The sequence below is a fragment of the Manis javanica genome, chromosome 9, assembly GCF_040802235.1.
Source record: "Manis javanica isolate MJ-LG chromosome 9, MJ_LKY, whole genome shotgun sequence".
Classification (NCBI taxonomy): Eukaryota; Metazoa; Chordata; class Mammalia; order Pholidota; family Manidae; genus Manis; species Manis javanica.
The window spans coordinates 42,224,174-42,249,243 of record NC_133164.1 but is presented as its reverse complement, the minus strand read 5'-3'; the positions used below and the strand labels follow the sequence as shown (position 1 = coordinate 42,249,243).

At 34.5% G+C, this 25,070-nt stretch overlaps 1 long non-coding RNA gene across 1 annotated transcript in view; it reads left to right on the top strand.

The window, feature by feature from the left end:
* The window catches only part of LOC118973266 (uncharacterized), a 127,314-nt gene extending 102,752 nt beyond the window's left edge, over positions 1 to 24,562 (top strand). Inside the window, exon 4 of the long non-coding RNA XR_005062532.2 lies at positions 23,933 to 24,562. This is a non-coding gene — a long non-coding RNA (uncharacterized lncRNA). The remainder of the gene's footprint in view (positions 1 to 23,932) is intronic.
* The last annotated feature ends 508 nt before the right edge of the window (positions 24,563 to 25,070 follow it).

The window sequence follows — 25,070 nt, the reverse complement described above, 5'->3', positions numbered from 1 at the left end:
TGTACGATCCTTTTGATGTATTTTTGAATTTGGTATGCTAATGTTTTGTTGAGAATTTTTGCATCTACGTTCATGAGGGATATTGGTCTGTAATTTTCTTTTTTGGTGGGGTCTTTGTCTGGTTTTGGTATTAGGGTGATGTTAGCTTCATAGAATGAGTATGGGAGTATCCCCTCCTCTTCCATTTTTTGGAAAACATTAAGGAGAATGGGTATTATGTCTTCCCTGTATGTCTGATAAAATTCCGAGGTGAATCCATCTGGCCCGGGGGTTTTGTTCTTTGGTAGTTTTTTGATTACCGCTTCAATTTCGTTTGCTGGTAATTGGTCTGTTTAGATTTTCTGTTTCTTTCTGGGTCAGTGTTGGAAGGTTTTATTTTTCCAAGAAGTTGTCCATTTCTCCTAGGTTTCCAAGTTTGTTAGCATATAGGTTTTCATAGTACTCACTAATAATTCTTTGTATTTCTGTGGGGTCCGTCGTGATTTTTCCTTTCTCGTTTCTGATACTGTTGATTTGTGTTGACACTCTTTTCCTTTTAGTAAGTCTGGCTAGAGTCTTATCTATTTTGTTTATTTTCTCGAAGAACCAGCTCTTGGTTTCATTGATTTTTGCTATTGTTTTATTCTTCTCAATTTTATTTATTTCTTCTCTGATCTTTATTATGTCCCTTCTTCTGCTGACCTTAGGCCTCATTTGTTCTTCTTTTTCCCATTTCCATAATTGTGATATTAGACCATTTATTTGGGATTGTTCTTCCTTTTTTAAATATGCCTGGATTGCTATATACTTTCCTCTTAAGACAGCTTTTGCTGTGTCCCACAGTAGTTGGGGCTTAGTGTTGTTGTTGTCGTTTGTTTCCATATATTGCTGGATCTCCATTTTGAGTTGGTCATTGTTCCATTGATTATTTAGGAGCATGTTGTTAAGCTTCCATGTGTTTGTGAACCTTTTTGCTTTCTTTGTACAGTTTATTTCTAGTTTTATGCCTTTGTGGTCTGAAAAGGTGGTTGGTAGGATTTCAATCTTTTGCGATTTACTGAGGCTATTTTTGTGGCCTAGTATGTGGTCTATTCTGGAGAATGTTCCATGTGCACTTGAGAAGAGTGTGTATCCTGTTGCTTTTAGATGTAGAGTTCTGTAGATGTCTATTAGGTCCTTCTGTTGTATTGTGTGGTTCAGTGCCTCTGTGTCCTTACTTATTTTCTGTCTGGTGGATCTGTCCTTTGGAGTGAGTGGTGTGTTGAAGTCTCCCAGAATGAATGCATTGCATTGTATTTCCTCCTTTAGTTCTGTTAGTATTTGTTTCAGGTATGTTGGTGCTCCTATTTTGGGTGCGTATATATTTATAATGGTTATATCCTCTTGTTGGACAGAGCCCTTTATCATTATGCAATGTCCTTCTTTGTCTTTTGTTACTTTCTTTATTTTGAAGTCTCTTTTGTCTGATACCAGAATTGCAACACTTGCTTTCTTTTCTCTGTTGTTTGCATGCAATATCTTTTTCCATCCCTTGACTTTAAGTCTGTGCGTGTCTTTGGGTTTGAGGTGAGTCTCTTGTAAGCAACATATGGATGGATCTTGCTTTTTTATCCATTCTATTACTCTGTGTCTTTTAATTTGTGCATTCAGTCCATTTACATTTAGGGTGATTATTGAAAGCTTTGAACTTATTGCCATTGCAGGCTTTAAGTTTGTGGTTACCAAAGTTTCAGGGTTAGCTTCTTTACTATCTTAGTGTCTATCTTAACTCGCTTTTTGAGCTATTATAAACGCGGTCTGATAATTCTTTATTTCTCTCCCTTCTTATTCCTCCTCCTCCTTTCTTCATATGTTGGGTGTTTTGTTCTGTGCTCTTTTTAGGAGTGCTCCCATCTAGAGCATTCCCTGTAGGATGCCCTGTAGAGGTGGTTTGTTGGAGGTAAATTCCCTCAACTTTTGCTTGTCTGGGAATTGTTTAATCCCTCCTTCATATTTAAATGATATTCGTGCTGGATACAGTAGTCTTGGTTCGAGGCCCTTCTGTTTCATTGCATTAAGTATATCATGCCATTCTCTTCTGGCCAGTAGGGTTTCTGTTGGGAAGTCTGATGATAGCCTGATGGGTTTTCCTTTGTAGGTAACCATTTTTTTCTCTCTGGCTGCCTTTAAAACTGTTTCCTTGTCCTTGATCTTTGTCATTTTAATTATTATGTGTCTTGGTGTTGTCCTCCTTGCATCCTTTTTGTTTGGGGTTCTGTGTATTTCTGTGGTCTGTTCAATTATTTCCTCCCCCCGTTTGGGGAAGCTGTCTGCATTTATTTCTTCAGAGACACTTTCTATCCCTTTTCCTCTCTCTTCTTCTTCTGGTACCCCTATAATACAGATACTGTTCCTTTTGGATTGGTCACACAGTTCTCTTAGTATTGTTTCATTCCTGGAGATCCTTTTATCTCTCTCTCTGTCAGCTTCTATGTGTTCCTCTTCTCTGGTTTCTATTCGATCAATGGCCTCTTGCATCTTATCCATTCTGCTTATACATCCTTCCAGAGTTTGTTTCACTTCTGTAATCTCCTTCCTGGCATCTGTGATCTCCCTCCGGACTTCATCCCATTGCTCTTGCATATTTCTCTGCATCTCCATCAGCATGTTTATGATTTTCATTTTGAATTTTTTTTCAGGAAGACTGCTTAGGTCTGTCTCCTTCTTTAGTGTTGCCTCTGTTATCTTGGTTTGCCTGTAATTTTGCCTTTTCATGGTGATAGAAATAGTTTGCAGAGCTGGAACGAGTGATGGCTGGAAGAACTTCCCTTCTTATTGGTTTGTGGCCTTCCTCTCTTGGGAGAACAGCAACCTCTAGTGGCTTGTGCTGGGCAGCTGCGCACAGACAGGGGCACGCAGACAGGGCTTCTGCCTCCTGCGTGGCCGCTCTGGAGTTTATCTCCGCTGTTGCTGTGAGCATGGCCTGGCTTGGGCTGCTGCTCCAAAATGGTGGAGCCGCATTGGAGGGGGAGTGACCGGGAGACTATTTATCTCCATAAGGCGCCTCCGTGCTCCCTGTTGCCCAAGGGGTTAGAGTGCCCAGAGATCCCCTAATTCCTTACCTCTGGACTAAGTGTCCTGCCCTGCCCCTTTAAGACTTCCAAAAAGCACTCTCCAGAACAAAACAAAACAAACCAAAAAAAAACCACTCACTTTTCTTTGTCCTCAGGCACCGGCCTCAGGCACCCGCTCACCGGTCTTGCTGCCCTGTTTCCCTAATATTGGTGTCCCCGTCCCTTTAAGACTTCCATAAAGCGCTCTCCAAAAAAAAGGAAAAATATATATAAATAAAATGGCTACTCGCTTTTCTTTGTCCTTGGGCGCCAGCCTCCTGTACCCACTCACCGGTCTTGCTGTTTCCCTAGTATCCAGGACCCCATGTATGCACTGTGTCTGCGCTCTGGTCCAGATGGCTGGGGCTGGGTGATCAGCAGTCCTGGGCTCCCTCTCCCTCCCCATTCCGACTCCTCTCCTCCTGCCGGGTACTGAGGGGAGGGGCTCTCGGGTCCTCCGGGCTGGGGCTTGTATCTTACCCCCTTCATGAGGCACTGGGTTCTTGCAGGTGTGGAAGTGGTCTGAATGTTGTCCTGTGTCCTCTGGTCTCTATTCTAGGAAGAGTTGTCTTTGTTTTATTTTCATAGATATATGTGGTTTTGGGAGGAGATTTCCACTGCTCTACTCACACCCCCATCTTGGCTCTGCCTCACCATTTCTTTTTTTGAAGAATATTTTTCATTCATCTGTAATTCTAATATGAGATTTTCTTTTGGCCCACTAATGCCAGAAATATGGGTTTGGTACAGGTTACACTATAGATGATGCAAGTAGATTGGATATTATTAGAGACTCTAAGACAGTAATAAGTTTAACATGTGGTTTCTAAGGGAAAAGGGTTGCAGACAGAGGGAACATTTAGAATGGATATTGAGGGGAAGCTCTGGAAGGCAGAGGAAAAACTTAGAGCAAAGGCTTTAGACAGGAATAAATGCTTGACCCATTCAGGAAATGGGATGGCAGTTGAGCTAGCATCAAATAAGTGAAGCAAAATTAAGAGAGGGAGTCAAGGCCTACAGATCATTCAGAACCCTGTTGGCCTTTTTAAAGTATTAGGTTCTATTCTGAGTGAAACGGGGAACTCTTTCACACTTTAAGCATCAGAATGACATGAAATGACTGAAGTTTCAAAAATAAATTTTTGTTGAGAATAACCTGTTAAGGTTGGAGAACAGAGGTAAGGAGACCATTAGAACAAGAGAGGATGGTGACTCAGACAAGGGGTATAGCAGTGGACACAGTGAGGAGTTGGTAGATTATGGATATACACGTAAGGATTTTTTGGTAGATTGTGTGTGACGTATGGCAGGAAGAGAGAAACAAGTAGAAAGATGGGGTATCCATCGGTTGAATTGGTAAAGATTAAAGATAAGGAGTTTGGGTCAAATCAAATGTTCAGTTGTGGACATATTAAATTTGAGTAATCTAGTGACATCTTAGGAAAGATAGAAAGTAAGCAGTTGATGTAAGTATTTGGAGTTTGGGAAGGAGGTATGGTCTGATGGAGTAAATTTGAATGTTGTCACCGTATAATTTGTTTTTAAGCTCTGAGGCTGAATGAGTTGCTATTAAGTTAGCATAGTCAGAAAAGCAAAGAATATCAAAGAATAATACCTGGGAGTACCCTAATGTTAAAAGGAAAAGTTGGTAGCAGCCAAGGAGTTTGAGGAGAGACCAGTGAGCTAGGGGTTCAGTCACAAGCGACACTTGGTAAAACGTAAGGACTGAGGACTGACTGTCCGACCTGGCACCATAGGAGCATATTGCTGAATTGATGGCATTGATTAGAACAGTTTTAGACAACTGGTGAAGGTGAGTCTTGATGGGAATGAATTTCAGAGAGAGAGGAAGGATGACGTAGGCTGTAAGGCCAACTCTTCCTAGGACTTGTTCTAAAGGGAAGAGAGTTGGACTTCAAGGTGGTGAAGAATATGCTGTTACGTTTTTAAGACAGGAAAACATCATTTCGAATGATTGTGGTCAGATTGCTAGTAGGAGCAAAAAATTGGTGCAAGAAAGAGTCATTGTTGGAGATAAGTCTTAGAGTAGTGAAGAAGGAATGTGATGTAAGTTACAAGTTGTGTATTTTGGTGGAGTTTTATAAGCCCACAACACCTTAATCTTTGATTTGAATTCTGTACGTGAGGTGGGTTGGCACCTCAGCATTTTAAAGGCTTTCCAATGCTGTGGTCTGTCCCAGTGGGACCCCATCCCCACAAGGTATTCTTTTCTCTTGGGGGATTTCCTAGCAATACCGATTTATAGTAGCCACCTTTTTGTATTTATTACCTAATGGTTAAATCAGTTATCAGTAAGTACATGATGAGAGGATAAAGTAAGAGAATAAGTAGAAGGATACCCAGCCACTAGCCCATGTAACTGGACCTGCCTATTCCTTTCTGCCCACCACCAAGCAAAGCTCTGGCAGGAACCTGCATTATATTCACACTGTGACCTTGGTATTTGGCGTGTTTTGTTTTGTTTTCTGACTTGCAACAGAGGTAGGATGCTAACCATCTATTCTGGACAACATACATAAAAGAAAACGGTCATGTTAAGAAAATTCTGCCCATGCCCATTCTTGTCCTGCTAACCAGCTTTCCTTTAGAATAACTGCAACTAAATTGCCAAATATTTACCCATTTCTAGTCTTGCTTGGATTCTGCAACCTTCTTGTAACCTTTCAGGCACTTTCACTGCTGAGTTATGGACAGTTCAACAGTAGCCTGTGTTGTTTTATTCTACACATGAGATTTTATACACTGGAAAGGGATCTTTATATCCTTAGTGCCCACCTCAAGATACTCAGATTAATTTGTATTTTCCTTTTAAATATAAAAGAAATGGATTAAGCCAAGTCTTATCTCATTTGTTAATTTGTAATAATAAAGAACTCTGTTATGCAATAATTTCATTGCATTTGCCCTCATTCAAGCTTTCACAATGTTCAGACTTAGAAAAAAAATAGGAACAAACCTTTGGGAAGCCACACATACAACTTTTTAGATGAAGTGAAAATTTTATGTAAAAATGCTAGATTTATAGAATATTGCTAATTCCATTCCACTCCCTGTAGAAATCCCTTATAAATTTAATAGAGCTTCTAGGGAATAAGACTTTCAAATTATTTTCTTGTGACTTGAACTAGGCTGGATGATAAAGAATAGAGAGTTTCTCAGCATGAATAATCAAACTAGACTTTTGGTTGCTTTCATTTGGATTTACTATGAAAGCAAACCAAACAGGCAGTGAAAGAACATGCCAGAATTAAAAAGAAGGTGATGGAAGCAGCTCCACAATGCCTTAAGAGAGTTGCACATGGCATTTACAGAGCAGCAAAATAGTGATCAAATTTTCTGCATCCCCTTTCTTATACTGTGCCAGCCATTGATGGAAGTGTTTCTTCACTATGGTAACTGTTAGCATGGAAACTACCAGTATCATCATCATGATGGAGCTGCCACCTGCTAACTACCATTCCTCCATTCTGAGCCTTCATAGGCGCTCCCCTGTGAGGAAAGAGATTTTGACTAGTGGCCATTGTAAACCTCTTAGGGAATGTTAAGTTCTAATAGGACTAGGTGATCCTAGTACCTAAAATCTAGATTGATATGTTCCAGTTATTTTACATTGGTTCTTTACCAGGAGTGGTTTTTTGTTTTGCAAATTCATATGCCCAAGCTCCTTATAAGACCTAGTAAATCTTGGTTTCCTGCTATTGGGCTAAGGATTGCTTTTATTTTAAAACAATCCCTATATTATTCTGGAGTATGTCAGAGGTATGAACAACTGAATAATGTCCTTGTTTGCACATAATAACCTTCTGGAACAGTGTCCCGGGTGAAGTACTAGCTCTCTCCATTCGTCAGAAACCAAAACTATTGTAAAATACAGTGAAAAAAATTACTAGAAAAATGAAAGAAAAGGCATAAAAATATAAACCATATTTTTTATCATTAAATTCAACACATATACTATTGGACAAATTGCTCTTAAATTTCTAAATACTCTCAATTAATGTATCTCCATTTAGACTGTTAATCAACAGTTTAGAGATAAAAACTGATCCTCTAACCTTCCTTGGGGTATTCCTGTTCTCAAGTGTGAGTTTGCTCGTCTATCAAATGGATAAAATATTACTGGTCCGTTCCTATTCAGAGGGCTCAAAGAGGCAATAAATTAGAGAGGGACGTGAAGCCTTTAAGATAAAATTAAGGGTAAATCTTTGTATTTTTTTTGAGTGACTAGCACAATCCTATGTATATGAAACAAAACAACAGTGTTTTTGAAATTTGAACAAAAAATGTTCACAGGGAATACTGCATATGTCTGTGTAAATAATTTTTAGAGGTTTTTCCCAAACTATCAGATATCACACTGGAATTCTGCCATCAACGTGTGACATTCAGCCAGCTAACAATGACAATCCAAGATATTATCCACAGTAACAGACCCAAGTAACCCAAAAATACTGACCTTGCAGTATACTTTCTAAGAAGAGTGAATAGAATTGTTCCTAAATTGCTTTGCTATATCATCCGTAATTTAGTGAATGGAAGGCAAGGAATAAGATTGTTTAAATGCCTTTTCTCAGGGAAGAAAACTGTAATTTCTTTTTACATAAAAGGAACTTAGAGCTTTACTTAATGGAAAACTAATATAGGAAAATGTTGAATTCATCTATCACTCTGAAAATTTAAAAAGCTTTCAAATCAAACTTGTAGAAAGCTAAAACTGAGGTAGTGATTTATTTTTGATGTCCAAAGATGCTAAAATAGAAATAATAAAAATAATTTAAAAATTGAATTTAAGTGTCTTTACATTTGAAAAAATAACCTAGAGATTTAAAGTATTTCCTTCTTAGTTCAGAATTTGTATAATTTTAAGAACATCTAGTTGCATTAAACCAGAATTATAAATCACAGTAGATATCTACTGATATGAAACTTGGTATTTTTATAAATTAAATAAATTAAAATAAAATAAAAAATTTAAATGTATTGGTAAAAATATTTGTACAGAAATAATTAAATTTTAAAAATTAAAAATAATTTTTAAATTGATTGAACACCTGATATAGCTCATAAGGAACAAATGTGGCAAAATCGTTATGTACATATTAATGAACAAAAGTATACTTGAGCTGAGAGTTGCACTAGTTTCATTACCATGGAATAAAGAATAGTCACATTGTAGCAAATATTCTTATATATGAAACATGTAAATAAATGGAGAGGCCAAAAGTTGATGATAATAAGAGTAAGCAAATAGAGAAAGAAAATTCAGTACAGGCAAATGAGAATATCATATAAAAAAGCATTAAATATATTGAAACCTGTTCATGGTCTACTTTTAGCAATAATAACTCAAATTGTATTAAAATGAGGTTTTTAATATACTAGAACAAAGGCAAAAGAAATAAAAATAGGTAAATGTGACTACATCAAACCAGAATGGTTCTGCACAGCAAAGGACACACATCGTCAAGAAAATGAAAGGGCAACCTATGGAAGGGGATAAAATATTTGAAAAATCACATATTTATTAAAGGGTTACTATCCTAATTTTATGAGGGACTCATATAACTCAACAACAAAATAACCCCAAATAACCCAATTAAAAAAAAACTTGAATAGACATTTCTTCGAAGAAGACATACAGGCAGGCAGCAGGTATATATGAAAAGATGCTCAATGTCACTAATCATCAGGGAGCTGCAGATCAAAACCACAGTGAAGTATCACCTCGCGAACCTATTAGGATATTAGTATTAAAAGAAACATAAAGATAAGTTTTGACAAGGATGTGGAGAAATTGGAAATTTATGTACTTTTTTTGAGAATGTAAATTAATGCAGCCACTATACAAAATAGTATGGAAGTTCCTCAAAAATTAAAAATAGGAATTACCATGTGATCCAGTCTTTCCACTTCTGAATATATATCTGATGGAATTAACATCAGAATCTTGAAGGAATGTCCATACTCCCATGTTCACTGAAGCATGATTCATAATATGTCAACAATCTAAATGTAGACTGATAGACAAATGGGAAAAAAATGTGATATGTATATACTATGGAATATTACTCAGTCATAAAGAAGGAAATAGTGCTATTTTCAACGACTTGGATGAACCTGGAGAATATCATGCTAAGTGAAATAAGCCAAATACAGATAGACAAATACATGATAGCACTTAGATGAGGGATATAAAATAATCAAACTCTTAGATGTAGAGAGTAAAATGATGGTTGACAGGTGCTGGGAGGTGGGTGAAAACAGAGAGGTATTAGTCAAAGGGTACAAAGTTTCAGTCATGTGAGATAAAGAAGTCCTAGAGATATACTATGCAGCACAGTGCCAATAGTTAACAATACTGTATTGTATACTTAAAAATGTGCTAAGAGAGTAGATCTGTTGTGTCCTTATCACAATATAGCAATAATAATAATAATGATTAAGAAGGCAGGAAGGTGATATGTTTATGGCATAGATTGTAGTGATGGTTTCATGGAAATATATTTAACTCCGAACTCACCAAATTCTATACACTAAATATGTACGGCTTTGTGTATGTCAATCAAACCTCTATAAAATAGTTCAAAAAGAAAGGGAGAGTTTACTTCAGTGTTTATGTTCCTTCTTTATTTCCTATAATTGTATTTCATATTAAGTCATGGTTAGCACAGAATAATTCTTGCAAAAAAAATTTTATTGAAAGCCTGCTCTCTGAAGGCCTGATGTCAGCCTTTCTAGTAGCAAAGATGGAACACTGTCATAGTGAATATAGAAGAGCAATGGGCTTTGTAAATTCATCCTTTCTTACTATCAAAAATTGCATGTAACTTCTACATTGGTCCATGAATAATATGTTTGAAAAGGTCTTTTGAATATTAGAGAGCTTAAAGTTAGTCTTCATACTACTTGGTATGTGTAGCTGGTTTTCTTCCCTTTAAATTGAAATCTTAGAGATATTTATCTTCTGATTGAAGTTAACTTTCTGACCTAAAAATTTTAACCTATACTTAATAAAATCCCTCAGTAACATTGTTTAATTTAACACTAAATAAGTTATTTAATTAATATAAAATACTGAAGACAGTTTTGTCATAAATACTAGATATTTAAACAGGTGCAAAGTTTTTAAATATTTCTCTTTAAATAGAGGCTATAGAATTTTGAAAGAATTAAAACATTTGCCAAAAATTGAAATATTATGCTAACATTATATAGGATTTCTATTAAGGCATTTTAATATTGGGTACAATAATAAAAAGAAACATGGCTTCTTGTTTCTATAGAACACCTCTATGTGAGTAAAATAATCTGATTTAAATTCATCGAAAAGGATTGCCCTGGGCTTGACTCTTCACACACTCAGATGCCTTAATTAGGTATTTTATGAACCCAACAAAAGCAGTTTTAAAAAATTAACTGAACCATTATTGTGGAATTTTATTATATTATTTCTCTTACCATAGAACTTAAAGTAACAATGTAGTCTTCAAAGGTTATAGAGTGTGTTTCTAAAACTATTTAATGTCTTTTTTTTTCAGAAAAATGATGAAAATATGCATAACTGAACATTTATTTTCTAAGTACTATTTTTCTTTCCCTGTTCTGCTTAGCAGCTATTTTTAGGGTCTTGCACGTGTTTGGCAAAAAAATGTTGTTTTTATCAGTATCAAAATCCACATTCTAGATTTCTGTTGACAGAGGTATTCAGCTTATATTTTTAATGACTTTTACTAATAAAGCAAGTTTGATTTTGGTGATGCTCTTGACAAATCTGAAACATTATTTGCTTATTGATGGGGAATGATTTTTCCCTTTGTTCATATGACTATGTTCCTGGCTCTCATCTCAGTTTGGCAATTGTCTTATACGTGCAATGCCACTTGTTTCATAGTGTTGAGTATATCTCCCACGTCTTCATAGGGAGGATAGCTCTCTAATTGGAGAAGAAATTATCATTTAACAGAAATACAAAGATTCAGAAACATTCTGTGTACATAATTATTCTTAGTTACACCACTATATACTCTTTTTGACTGTGATAGCTCATGATTTTTAATTTTTAGCTATTTCATACTCAAGTGTTTGGTACAATGTGAAAAATCATGATGTAGAAAAATATATTTAAGTGAAGCTTTATATATTGAAAAAAGATATTATGTGATAGTGCTCAGTATATTACTTAGATTAGTACATTTCCCATTGTTTAGATTGGCATGTTCCTTAATCACCAAAGTAGAAATTAAAGTTCAGGAATCTATTATGAAGTGTTTATGAATGTTAGTGTATTCGTTTTCTGTTGGTGCTGTGGCAAATGTCCACAAACTTTGTGGCTGGAAACACCTATTTATTATTTCTCAGTTCTTAGGGCTAGAATGTGGCTCAGCTGGTCCCCTCCCTATAGTCTCAAGTGCTGAAATACAAAGTGTCAATAGAACTGTTCTTTTCAAACTCTGGGCTGAATATGCTTCCAAGTTCATTTAGATTATTGGTGAGGTTCAGTTGCATGCAGTTGTAGGACTGAGGCCCCATTTCTTCAGACTGTAAGCTAGGAGCCTCTCTCAGATTCCTAAGGCATCCCTCATTCATTTTCAACCCCCAAAATGGTGGATAGAGTCCTCTGACATCTTCTGCTGCATTGCTTTGACACCAGAAAAGGAAGTTCTCTGCTTTTAAGGACCCATGATTATATTGGGCCAGCATGAATCATGGATAATACAGATTAATCTCCCTATTTTAAAGTATGTAAACATAATTACCTGCAAGGAACCTTATACCACATAATACAATGTATTCTTAGGTTCTAAGGATCAGCATGTAGACCTTGGAGTCATTCTGCCTACCACACTTAGTACATAACCTAGTTGAAATTTTATCCAGATTTCTATGGCTTTATGTTGGTTTCAGTATAAAATGGATATTTTCTGAAATTTAGGTGACCTCTAGTTTTGCTCATTGTCATGAAGAAACTAATTTTTTGCCTTTCATTTTTGGCATTGAACAGAGTGACAATATTGCAAGATGACTTTGGGGCTTCCTATACTTATTTATCTATTTTCATTCTCCTTGGCTCACCATAATGATTCAAGCAGATTATTGTGGCACTGAAAAAGTACCAGAGTCTAATTGGATAAATCTTGAGGGGCTGGGGAAAGAAAGTGAGTGGAACTAGAAGACCAATTTCACCATTTCTTACATCCTTTGATGTAGAGTAAAATATTTTTACTTTAAGCCTTTTTCTTCCACTAAGAATGGATATAATTCATGAAGGAGATAACGTTAACAGCTCATCACAGCCCTTGGCTTGGTTTCATAGTCTTTATCATTATACTCAGAGGCACTGAAGTAAGATTGACTCTCAAGTTCTATCCTCGTAGAACTGATAGAATAACGCTATATAGCCCTATCATGTGAATTGTGTCAGTCATTTTGTGGTGCTTTACTGTGCTATGGCACCTGTAGATAAGATTAGGGTTGGATTTTCCTATTTAAATGATAAATTAAGGATACTTACTTCCCTTACTTTTTGGCCTCTTTCTTCCTGAGACATGATCTTAGAGATATAGTCTATTTATCATTGTATCAAATTAAATATTGAACCCAGGAAAAGAAGGTTAACAATTAAAATATGCTTTGGCTGAGTCATTTTAATCAATAGACAATTATATTTTATTTAATTAATATATAACAAGAAAAAATATATGTACCATTGAATCCCTTAATGTTAATGTAGTTATTGTTTATATTTTAAGTGAGGAAGCTAACAGTGTTCTGTAGATCCATTTCAGTTTATAGCCAAACCACTTTTTGTATTCTTAAACTTCCAAATTTAAATAAACTTTAAGAACTCTTTCAGATATAAAATATGGCTTTCAATGAAGGAACAGTTACTTAATTCAGAATAATCATGGTGTCAAAGAAAAACTGGAAAAACATTTCTGTCTTTAGTCATTGAATCAAATCATTCTTTATTTCTAAAGCTATCTTTGCTGTTTATTTATTTGTTTATGTGTTTGTTTCCTGATAATCTACTTTAAGATTCTCTTCCAAAACCTTTATGCTTCCCTAATAATATGATTATATTTTAGACATGGAATGTAGTTGACATGTTTATGTCTATATGCTTACCTATAATTCTTTTTGAAATGACTCAGACTTCTACTGTCATCACCAAATCCCTATACCTGTATTTTCAGACATCAACAATTCCACTAGAATCCATTCACTCTGAAGTAGGAATTCTGACTTGGATGTCTTCAAGTTTGATCAAAATGACAATATCACAGTGGTCTACTTGTGCCTTTTCCCTTGAATATCACAAAATTTCAATGACAGTTCATCCTGGTTCAGTTTATAGTTTTTAATTCTTAACAAAAGCTAGGAAAGCTAATGTGATAGAGAACTTTTACAGTGTATTTTTATTTGACTCAAAACTTTTGACATAGTATCCCTAATTTAAGGTGGTAATCTAGCTTTAAACTATTGGGTATTTAAAAAAATATGGGCACTCTATGAATGCATGAGTGTATTTTTTCCTAAGTTATGATAACTTTATGTATCTAGGATCTTAAGTTTATTTTGAGTGGCTTTGACAGGTAACTATGAATTCCTTGGAGAAAGGAATGATTAAGTAGACCTGTGAAGGATGAAAATGTATTATATTAGTAAAGGAAGGTGGAGGAATGTTTTATAAAGAGGTGATAGCTCTTTCAAAGATTGTAAGATAAAGATATAGCAAGTTCAAAAAAAATACATTCAATAAAATTATATTGTAGAAAATAGGAAAGGGTAAGTTGTGGCAAGTTGAGCCATAAAATGGTTAATGATCAATTAAAAAAATACCAATTTATGAAATAAAAAGACTTTGGTAAATAACCTATGTTAAGATCATAATAAATGTGGTAAACAACTTTATGCTAATGAACATGCCAACTTAGATGAAATGGACACATTCTATGAAAACCACAAGTGCTTTAGGAAGGTAGGGAAAATATAAATAATCCAATACTCATTAAATGAATTTAATTATTAAATAAAAATCATCCCACAAAATAAAATCTAGTTCCAATTGCATCATTAATGATTTTTAAAAATATTTCAGTAAGACATTAAATCCAATTTCCTTACTATTTTTCAGGTGGTACTGGAGAAAGGAATCCTTTTCAGGTTATTTTAAGGAGAAAATTTTTATTTAAAAAAATAAATACTTAAACTAAAAAGCATGATTTTGGGTTAGAGGAAAACAAGGTAATAAAATATGTGGCCTATAAGAGACAAACTTGGAATATAAGGAAATATATAAAGTATTATAATATTTAAAAGTTTAAGAAGTATTAAATATTAAATATATTAAAACAGAAATATTTAAAGAGCGGGTAGATTTTAATATTTTCAGCAAATGTTTATTCTCCTTTCCTCTAAACTTAATGAGATTATTATACTTTTCACTATTACAAAATAACTTTTCCTGGACTCACATCCCTCTCCATTTCCTGCTAATTCTTTCTCCTCCCTTTCAAAGTCAAGCTTCATAAGAACATTGCCTTTAATAGCTTTCTCTAACTCCTGAACTCGCCTTCACTGGTTAACTCACAAATGACTTCTACAACTGCCTCCACCCCATCTACACAGACACTGCTCTCACTAAGGTCACCTGTGACCTCTATGTTGCTAATGCCAAAGAATATTAAGTTCATATCTCTTGTGACCTCTCAGCAGCATACAGCTGAATCTGTAACATGGTTGACCACTCTTTCCTTCTTGAAACACTCTCATTTTGGCTTCTGTGAAACTATACTATCCCAGTTTTCTCCTACTATTTTGGTATCACTTTTTTAACCTCATTAGCCATCTCTTTCACCTACTACCTAATTTTTTTAAATTAAGGTATCATTGTTATACAATCTTATGAAGGTTTCACATGAACAACATTGTAATTTCAACATTCACCCATATTATCAAATCCTCACCCCCTCCACTCAGTCACTATCAGCATGATAAGATGCTTATAGAGTCATTACTTGTCTTCTCTGTGGTATACTGCCTTCCCCATGACCTACGTATATTGTGATTGCTAATTATAGTGCCCCTTAATCCCCTTCTCCCTCCCCACCCACACGACCCAACCCCTTCCCTTTCATAACTGCTAATGCCTTCTTGGTGTCTGTGAGTCTGCTGCTGTTTTGTTCCTTCAATTTTGCTTTGTTGTTAAATTCCACAAAAGAGTAAAACCATTTGTTACTTGTCTTTCTTCACTTGGCTTATTTAACTGAGTATAATACCTTCTAGATCCATCCATGTTGTTGCAAATGGTAGGATTTGTTTTCTTGTTATGGCTGAATAATATTCCATTGTGTATATATATATATATATATATATATATATATATATATATATATATATATACACACACACACAATGGATAAAGAAGATGTATATATATTTGGGTTATTTGTTTTTTGGATGTTGAGGCATGTGAGTTCTTTATAGATTTTGGATGTTAACCCCTTGTCAGACAAATTGTTTATGAATATAGTCTCCTATACTGTAGGATGCCTTTTTGTTCTGGTGATGGTATCCTTTGCTGAACAGAAGCTTTTTAGTTTGCTGTAGTCCCATTTGTTCATTTTTGCTTTTGTTTCCCTTGTGTTCAGGAATAGTTGCTCATTTTTATATTCAAGAGATTTTTGCCTATGTTTTCTTCTATAAGTTTATGGTCTCATGAATTTCATTCAGGTCTTTGATCTATTTCAGGGTCACTTTTCTGTATGGAGTATCCAGTTTCATTCTCTGAAATGTAGCTGTCCAGTTTTGCCAACACTGGGTTGAAGAGACTGTCATTTCCCCATTGTACATCCATGGCTCCTTTACTGTATATTAATTGTCCTTATATGTGTGAGTTTATATCTGGGCTCTCTATTCTGTTCCATTGATCTATGTGTCCTTGTGCCAGTGCCAAATTGTCTTGGTTACTGTGGCTTTGTAGTAGAGCTTGAAGTTGGGGAGCATAGTCCTCCTAGCTTTACTCTTCCTTCTGAGGATTGCTTTGGCTATTCAGGGTTGTTTGTGGTTCTATATGAATTTTAGAACTATTTGTTCTAGTTTTTCGAAGAATGCCATTGGTATTTTGATAGGGATTGCATTAAATCTGTAGATTGCTTTAGGCAGGATGGCCATTTTGACAATATTAATTCTTCCTATCCATGAGCATGAGATGTGTTTCCATTCATTGGTATCTTCTTTAATTTCTCTCATGAGTGTCTTGTAGTTTTCAGAGTATACGTCTTTCACTTCCTTGATTAGGTTTATTTCTAGGTATTTTATTCCTTTTTGATGCAATTGTGAATGGAGTTGTTTTCCTGATTTCTCTTTCTGCTAGTTCATCATTAGTGTATAAGAATGAAACGGATTTCTCTGTATTAATTTCATATCCTGCAACATTGCTGAATTCAGATATTAGATCTAGTAGTTTTGGGGTGGATTCTTTAGGGTTTTCTTATGTACAATATCATGTCATCGGAAAACAGGGACAATTTAACTTCTTCCTTGCCAGTTTGGTTGCCTTTTATTTCTTGGTGTTGTCTGATTGCCGTGACTAGGACCTCCAGAATATGTTGAATAAAAATGGTGAGAGTGGGCATCCTTGTCTTGTTCCCGATCTTAACGGAAAAGCTTTCAGCTTTTTGCTGTTAAGTATAATGTTGGCTGTGGGTTTGTCATATATGGCCTTTATTATGTTGAGGTACTTGCCCTTTATACCCATTTTGTTGAGAGTTTCTATCATGAATGGATGTTGAATTTTGTTGAATGTTTTTTCAGTGTCTATGGAGATGATCCTGTGGTTTTTTTCCTTCTCTTTGTTGATGTGGTGGATGATGTTGTTGGATTTTCGAAGGTTGTACCGTCCTTGCATCCCTGGAATAAATCCTACTTGGTCATGATGTATGATCTTTTTGATGTATTTTTTACTTTTCTTTGCTAATATTTTGTTGAGTATTTTTGCATCTATGTTTATCAGGGATATTGGTCTGTAATTTTCTTTCTTTGTGGTGTCTTTGCCTGTTTTTGGTATTAGAGTGATGCTGGCTTCATAGAGTGAGTTTGGAAATATTCTGTCCTCCTCCACTTTTTGGAAAACTTTAAGGAGGATGGGTGTTAGGTCTTCTCTAAATGTTATTAAAATTCAGCAGTGACGCCATCTGGTCCAGATGTTTTGTTCCTAGGTAGTTTTTTGATTACCAATTCAATTTCATTGCTGGTAATTGGCCTGTTCAGATTTTTTGTTTCTTCCTTGGTCAGTCTTGGAAGGATGTATTTTTCTAGAATGTTTTTCATTTCTTCTAGGTTGTCCATTTTGGTAGTATTTAATTTTTCATAGTTTTCTCTAATAATATTTTATATTTCCATGGTTTCTTTAATTATTTTTCCTTTCTCATTTCTGATTATGTTTATTTGTGTGCACTCTGTGTTTTCCTTGAAAAATATGTCCAAGTGTTTATCTGTTTTGTTTATTTTCTCAAAGAACCAGCTCTTGCTTTCATTGATTCTATCTACTTTTTTCTGCTCTCATCTTTATTATATCCGTACTTCTAGAGACTTTGGGCCTGATTTGTTCTTTTCTAGTTTCATTAGTTTTGAGTCTAGACTGTTCTTTGGGATTCTTCTTTCATGAGGTAAGTCTGTATTGCTATATACTTTCCTTTTATACCAGCCTTTGCTCTATCCTACAGGTTTTTGACTGTTGAGTTGTTGTTTTCATTTCTCTCCATATATTGCTTGATCTCTGTTTTCTTTTGGTCATTGATCCATTGAGTATTTAGGTGCATGTTGTTAAGTGTCCATGTGTTTGTGGGGTTTTTTTCTTTGCATAATTTATTTCTAGTTTTATATGTTTGACTGAGAAGTTGGTTGGCACAATTACTATCTTTTTGAATTTATTGATGCTCTTTTTGTGGCCTAGTATGTGATCTATTCTGGAAAAAATTCCACGTACACTTGAGAAGAATTTGTATCTTGATGCTTTTGAGTAGAGTGTTCTGTAGATGTCTGTTAGATCCTCTATTCTATTCCCTTGTTTAGTGTCTCTGTCTCCTTATTTATTTTCTCTCTGGTTGATCTGTCATTTGAAGTGAGTGGTATGTTGAAGTCTGCTGACATCAGTGCATTGCATTCTATTTCCCCCTTTAATTCTGTTAGTATTTGTTTCACATATATAGGTGTTCCTGTGTTGGTTGCATAGATATTTATAATGTTGATATCCTCTTGTTGGATACACTTTTATCCTTATATATGTTCCTCTTTGTCTCTTGTTACTTTCTTTGTTTTGAAGTCTGTTTTGTGTGATACAGGTAATGGTACTCATGATTTTTTCTCTCTGTTATTTCCATGAACTATCTTTTTCCATCCCTTCACTTTTGGTCTGTGTATTTCTCTGGTTTTGAAGTGAGTCTCTTGTAGACAGCATATGGATGAGTCTTGTTTTTTTTTTTTAATCTATTCTGTAACTCTGTGTCTTATGAGTGGTGCATTCAGTCCATTTACATTTCGGGTGATTTATGATAGAAATGTACTTATTACCATTGCAGGCTTTAGAATTGTGGTTACTAAAGGTTCAAGGGCAGCTTCTTTAATATCTAACAGTCTATCTTAACTCACTTATTATGCTATTTCAAACATAATCTAAAGGTTCTTTTTTTTTTCTCCCTTCATCTTCTTCCTTCTCCACTCTTTATATATTAGGTGTCATATTCTGTACTCTTTGTGTATCCCTTGACTAACTTCACGAGGTGTTGATTAATTTTGTTTTTGCTTAGTAATTAATTGGTCTCCTTCCTTTTCTGTGTTTTTATTTCCTCTGGTGACAGTTATTTAGCATTAGGAGCAATTCCTTCTAAAGCAGTCCCTTTAAGATACACTGTAGAGATGGTTTGTGGTGATGAATACCCTCAACTTTTGCTTTTCTGGAAATTGCTTAATCCCTTCTTCAAATTTAAATGATAATCTTTCCAGATAGAGGCCCTTCTGTTTCATTGCCTTAAGTATATCACGCAACTGCCTTCTGACCTGTAAGGTTTCTGCTGAAAAGACTGCTGATAGATTAGGCATAATTTCTTATTCACATAAAAGCCAACCAAAGCAACTGTTATGCTATTGGTTGAATTGAATTGCATCTTCCCGAAATTCCTATGTATCAGCTAATAACATAGCTCCAACCCAGATGAAGCAAATTCACAGAATTAAGAAAACATAGGCCAACTCTAAATCTGTAGTGGATGATATCAGCATGAACCTTTCTGTTAATATTGGAAAAAACAGAAAATAATTTTAAAAGAATATAAAAGGTTTCATACACCAAGTTAAGAGTAATGACCTGAATAATGCAGATTAATAAAACAAAGCATTTAGTGATGACCAAATACTTGTTTGTTTCAACTGGACATGGATCATTTGTAAAAATTGATCATTTGTGTTCATTTTCTGAATCACAAAGCAAAACCTGGCATACCTCAAAGGATGTACATAATTTGTAGTACATTTTCTGAGTAAAATATGAATTAATAGCACAGAATAAAATAAGAACAGTAAGAAACACTCAGTGTGAATTAAGCAGTACAATCTTAAGTGTGCCATTATTGATCAAAGTAGAAATCCTGTGGAAACTAGTACATTTTTGAATGGAATAAGAATCTGAATATAAAGTACAAAAACTTGTGAAATATTGAGATGTTTTTAGAGTGTTTTGAGGGAAAATTATAGTCATAAGTGCATATATTGAAAGAGCTGCATAAATATCCAGTTCAAGAAGGTAGAACATGACTAGTATATTAAATTAAAAAATGAGAATAAAAGGTACACTTAAGATAAAAGCACAAATGAATAAGAAACAGAATGAACTATATTGAAAAAAATCAACAAAGTTAAAGGTAATACTCTGAGATACTATAATTTAGACAAGACCAAAGAAGTATATAGACAAAGTACAAAGTACCAGTATTACGAATGAAAAATGTTTCATCATTACAAATCATACGGGCATTAAGGATATGTTAAAGTACACTATTAACAACTTTATACCAATAATTTTGACAATGTTTGAAATGGAAAACTTCCTAGAGAAACAGAATTTTCCAAAAGTGACATGAGGTGAATTAAAAATCCAGCTAATACTACATGTATTAAATATATGATATCTTCACACAAATAACCTTCTACAACTAAATGGATTTACAGATACTCCCAAGCATTCGAGAAAAAACTAAACTTTGAACAACTCTTCCAGACATACAAAAAGAAAGAACCTTGCAAACTCATTTAATGATACCAGTATAAATTGTATACCAAAAATCTGCAGGGAAACATTAAAGCAAAGAGAAGATTTGTTTTTCATTTAGATTCCACAAATAAGTGAAATCATATGGTATTTGTCTTTCTCTGCCTGACTTATTTCACTTGTGGCATAATTACCATCCTTCATGAACATAGATGATAAACAAGCTGAACAACACATTATTAACCAAATCCAATAATGTATAAAAGTATAATGTATCATGGAGAAGTTGAATCCTTGAATAAAGTTTTATTATTAACATTAAAAAATAAAACAATATCATTCACCATATTATCAAAAGAGACAAATCATATGAATATGTGGTGGCCAATAATAATCCCTGTAAAGTCTATTACTTGATATGTCTACTGTTTGATTTATTAGGATTTTGAGAGGAGCAGTTTATCCTGGATTATCTAGGTGGGCTCTAAATACATCCTTATAAAATAGAGGAAGAGGGAGATTCACGACACACAGAGCAGATTGTCATATGAAGACAGAGGTAGAGACTGGAGTTATATAGGCACAAGTCACAGTTTGCCTGGAGCTACGAAGGCTAGGAGCTAGAAGAGGCAAGGAAGGATTCTCCTCCAGAGCCCGTGTACAATCCTGATGACTCCTTGATTTTCGTGGACCTCTGGTCTCTAGAACTGTGGGGGAATAAGTTTGTTTTTTAAGCACAAATCTTGTGGGAATGTGTTATGGCAGCCATAAGAAAATAATAATGTCTTTGTAGATGCAAAAACAACATCTGATAAAATTCAACATCCATTTGTGACAGAAACAAGTACTTAGAGCATTAGGAAAACAGGTAATCTTCTGATGAGTATCTCCAAAAATCATTTAGTAAGCATTGTATTTAATAATAACATACTGAAGTTTTTATTCCAAAATCAGCATTTATTTTTTCTTGTTGAAACAATTTTTATTCAACATTTTTATCCAACATTAAATTGTTTAACTTAGACAATGCAATAAGATTTTCCTAATGAGATTTATAAAACAAACAAATTATGAATATTTGATGTTACAATGAGGTGTATGTAGAAAGTTCTAAATATTTGACAGGTATTCTATTAAAACAGATAGATGGATCTAGGGTCAATGTAAGACAGTCAATTATAATTGTATCTAGCAACTAACTATGAGAACAAGCCACTTAAAAATAAAACTGTTAAAATTACTTAGGAAAAAATTTAACAGTTTCTAATTAAGTTGAACAAACACATACAACCTATAGTTCAGAAATTCCACTCCCACATATCTAGACAACAGAAATGCATTCATACATTTATGAAATATATAATGGTTTTCATAGAAGCACTATTTGTGGTAGTCAATAACTACTAATAAGCCAAATGTCTACAAACTGTGGAAAAATATATTGCAATATATTTATAAAATAGACTATTTGAAAGTTATAAAGAATTATCTACTGCTCCTTACAATACATGCATGATAGTGAAGAAGAGAAGCCCTCATAGAACAGTACACGCTGTTCGATTCCATTTATATTATGTTCTTATGCAGGAAAGATTAATTTATGGTGACAAGAAAAGCAGCAATGTGGCTATTTTTGGGTTAAATAGAGAACAAGAGGAGGCACCAAGGAGCATCTGAGTTGCTGATAATACTCTTCTGATTTATGTGTTTTTTAAATGGGCTTTCATTTTATGAAAATCCCTGAAAGAATCAGAGCATAAGAAATTATATGATCAGTAGGAGCCTATATTAACTCCCCAACAACTAGAAAATGTGTAACATGAATTTAGGCAATGAAATAGAGTAAGGTGGAAGTGTCATGTCTCTTCATTGTCCTGGGACCTTGGGCTGAGGGCTGAGACACTGGGGTAATGAAAAATTCTATAGCAGAAAGCACAGAAAGAATCTGTGTTCCCAAATAGAATTTAAGTGGTTTGTAGGACCATACAGCATAAATGGCTGGGTAAATTGTGGAATTAGATTATGGAATTTCTGGTGGGGAAGAGAAGCAGAAGCAGAATGATTCCCTTATGCTGAGAATCATAGGGAAAATACAAAATGTCAGTTGTTACATAATGTACCAAATGTAATCAAATCATTGAATTTCAGAATTAATTGCCTAAACTTGTGTGCTAACATAAATTCTATAAACTTTATAAGGATTTGATGTTTATCTTGTTAATAACTGTTTTCCCCTATAATCAGGCTTGGAAACTTCCATCGAAATAGTGAACTGAGTGTGTACTGATTTCTGCTCCATATACCATTAGCTCACCCGAGTTTATCTGAAGCTACCAACAGTTCACGGTCTTCTGATGGCTGCTCATTACAAGGGCCTATGTCTGTCTGTCTTCTCTGCATATGACTTTTTTTTTTTTAGCAGAGAAGAACTTGCTGGGCATGCAATTCAAGGGCAGGAAAAAGGTGACATCCCAACCAGTGGGGGCTGGAATCAGTACATAAATGACACAGCCTCTCATTCCTGATTTGGCTGATTCTGAAGCATGTTTCAACTTTATCTCAGAGAGTTCCTAGTGAAATTGAGCCTCAGTTGTCCTTCTTGGAAACCAGATCATTGCCATACACTTCATGATTTATTTCACTTTCCCTAATTCTTCACATATCTTTCAAGCTCTCTTCTCAATTAAAATGTATGGACATAAGTCCTTGTCTCAGGATCTATTGTAAGGAGAGACCCAACTTATCAAGAGAGTAGATTGGTGCTACTCAGACAAGGAAAGTGTTCTTATTATTATCATCTCTCTTCTGATGTGAATAGTGCTTTAGTATGTCCAATGCTAGAATTAAGAGTGTCATTCATAAATGGGAGAGGGGAAGAGAGATATGTAAAATAACATAAGTGGTGCTTACCTAAGGCCAACTTCTTTCTTTGCCAATTCTGTTCAGGAATAAAGAAGAAAGCCACAGTGAATAAAAAGGGAAGATAAGGGAAAAAATGAGAAAGAGAGTTGCTTTAAAATTTGTCTTCAACAAGTCCTAAAAGTGTTTACCAATAGAATGTTTAACAATTATCAAGAATTTCCCTTTTCTCTAAATTTTGCACTTTCTCTCTTTTTCTTAGAGGCATGAGGGGAAAAGACAGGACAAAATCTGTATGTTTGTGTAGTTTTCTGAATCAGTGCATTATATATTATTTTTGTAGCACTAAGTGTTAGCTAATTGCTTATTGAGGTTATTTGTTGTAACTTGGATAATTTTAATTGTAATACTTCCATGGTAACACTAGCAAAAGTCACATATTGACTTTATAATCATGGCTGTCATCCCAATATATATATTTAATCTGGACATGGCTATGGTTATGATTGCAAGTGGAAATTAGTTTGGATTTTTCTTTAAATCTGTGCAATCTGAAAATTACTCGGAATTCTTGACAAACAGTGAGGGGATTAATTTTCTGCATTAGAAATTATGTTCCTTAGTAAGGCAGAAAATGTTAATGACTAAATGAGTTCCCTTATCCTGTGTTGACCAAGAGACTGATCTTGATTTTTTTTTTTTTACCACTTAACAGGAGGACTGAAGGAGACAAAGTGATCAAGATATTTCTTTTGGAAATCATCTATAGATTTTCCTGAACTCTGACATTTTTCTTACTGGTTTCAAAATCTTCTCCATTAGTTATTTTTTCTTGTATTTGAACAAAATTGATTTAATGCTTAAAGTACTTGATTCATTAATTTAATATTGTAACTAAAATCTACCAAAAGTTATGATGACATTTGTGTTAATTCAGTGCTTGATTGTCATCTCTCTCTTTTCCTTAGCCACAGGGGTAAAAAGACATGTTGGAGATTTATATTACTCTTTCAACCTTGAGATTGCATCTCAGACTCTTCTTCCACATTCTGCTTGAAGAGTTTCTAGGGGCAGACATATCCTTGCTTCCACAGGCAGTTAACAGTTGAGATACTGTTAGGAAAAAATAAATTGTGGAACAGCTGACTCATTGGTACTCAGTAGGTAAAAAGGGAGGAAAGAAGAGGGAAAGTGACTTGGTGAGATCCAGAGACCTACTCCAAATGCTTTCTGCTTTCCTGGCCATATTTGTGGTTGCATCTGTATTTTTTCAATAAATCCTTCATCATTTCTCACTTGGAGCATTAAAAACTCTTCAGAATTCATTTACAGATTCAAGTCTTAAGATTTTAACAGTCCATTTTTCAGTATGTTATGGGAGTTTTGTTTTTTAATTCTGGGTGTTTTCTTAAATGGTCCTAGATTTAATTAAATGTGCTCTGTATTGCTACTGATATATTTTCTATTGTTTTTTTTTGCATATGCGTATGATATTTTCCTATTCAGTTTTTCTTTTCTTACCATAACATCTCTTGCATATGTCTCTCAGACATTTTCCCCTTTCCTTTCAGTTGCACTAAAATTTACCTCACACTAATTAACAAAATGTAAATATACAAAGAATATGGCAAGAGAAAATAGTCATGTTTAAAGTTTCTTTATTCCTATTCAGGAAAACATTCTACTGTGTACCCTTAATTGGAGGGTGATGTATGTTTTGATGTAATACCTAAAATGTAATGATTATGTTAATAGGTAATATTTACCTGGGAAATAACCATTCTCTGAATATCATTTTTTCTCAGATTTATGAATACATTAAAACATATGTAATTTATATCCTCCAGAATGGA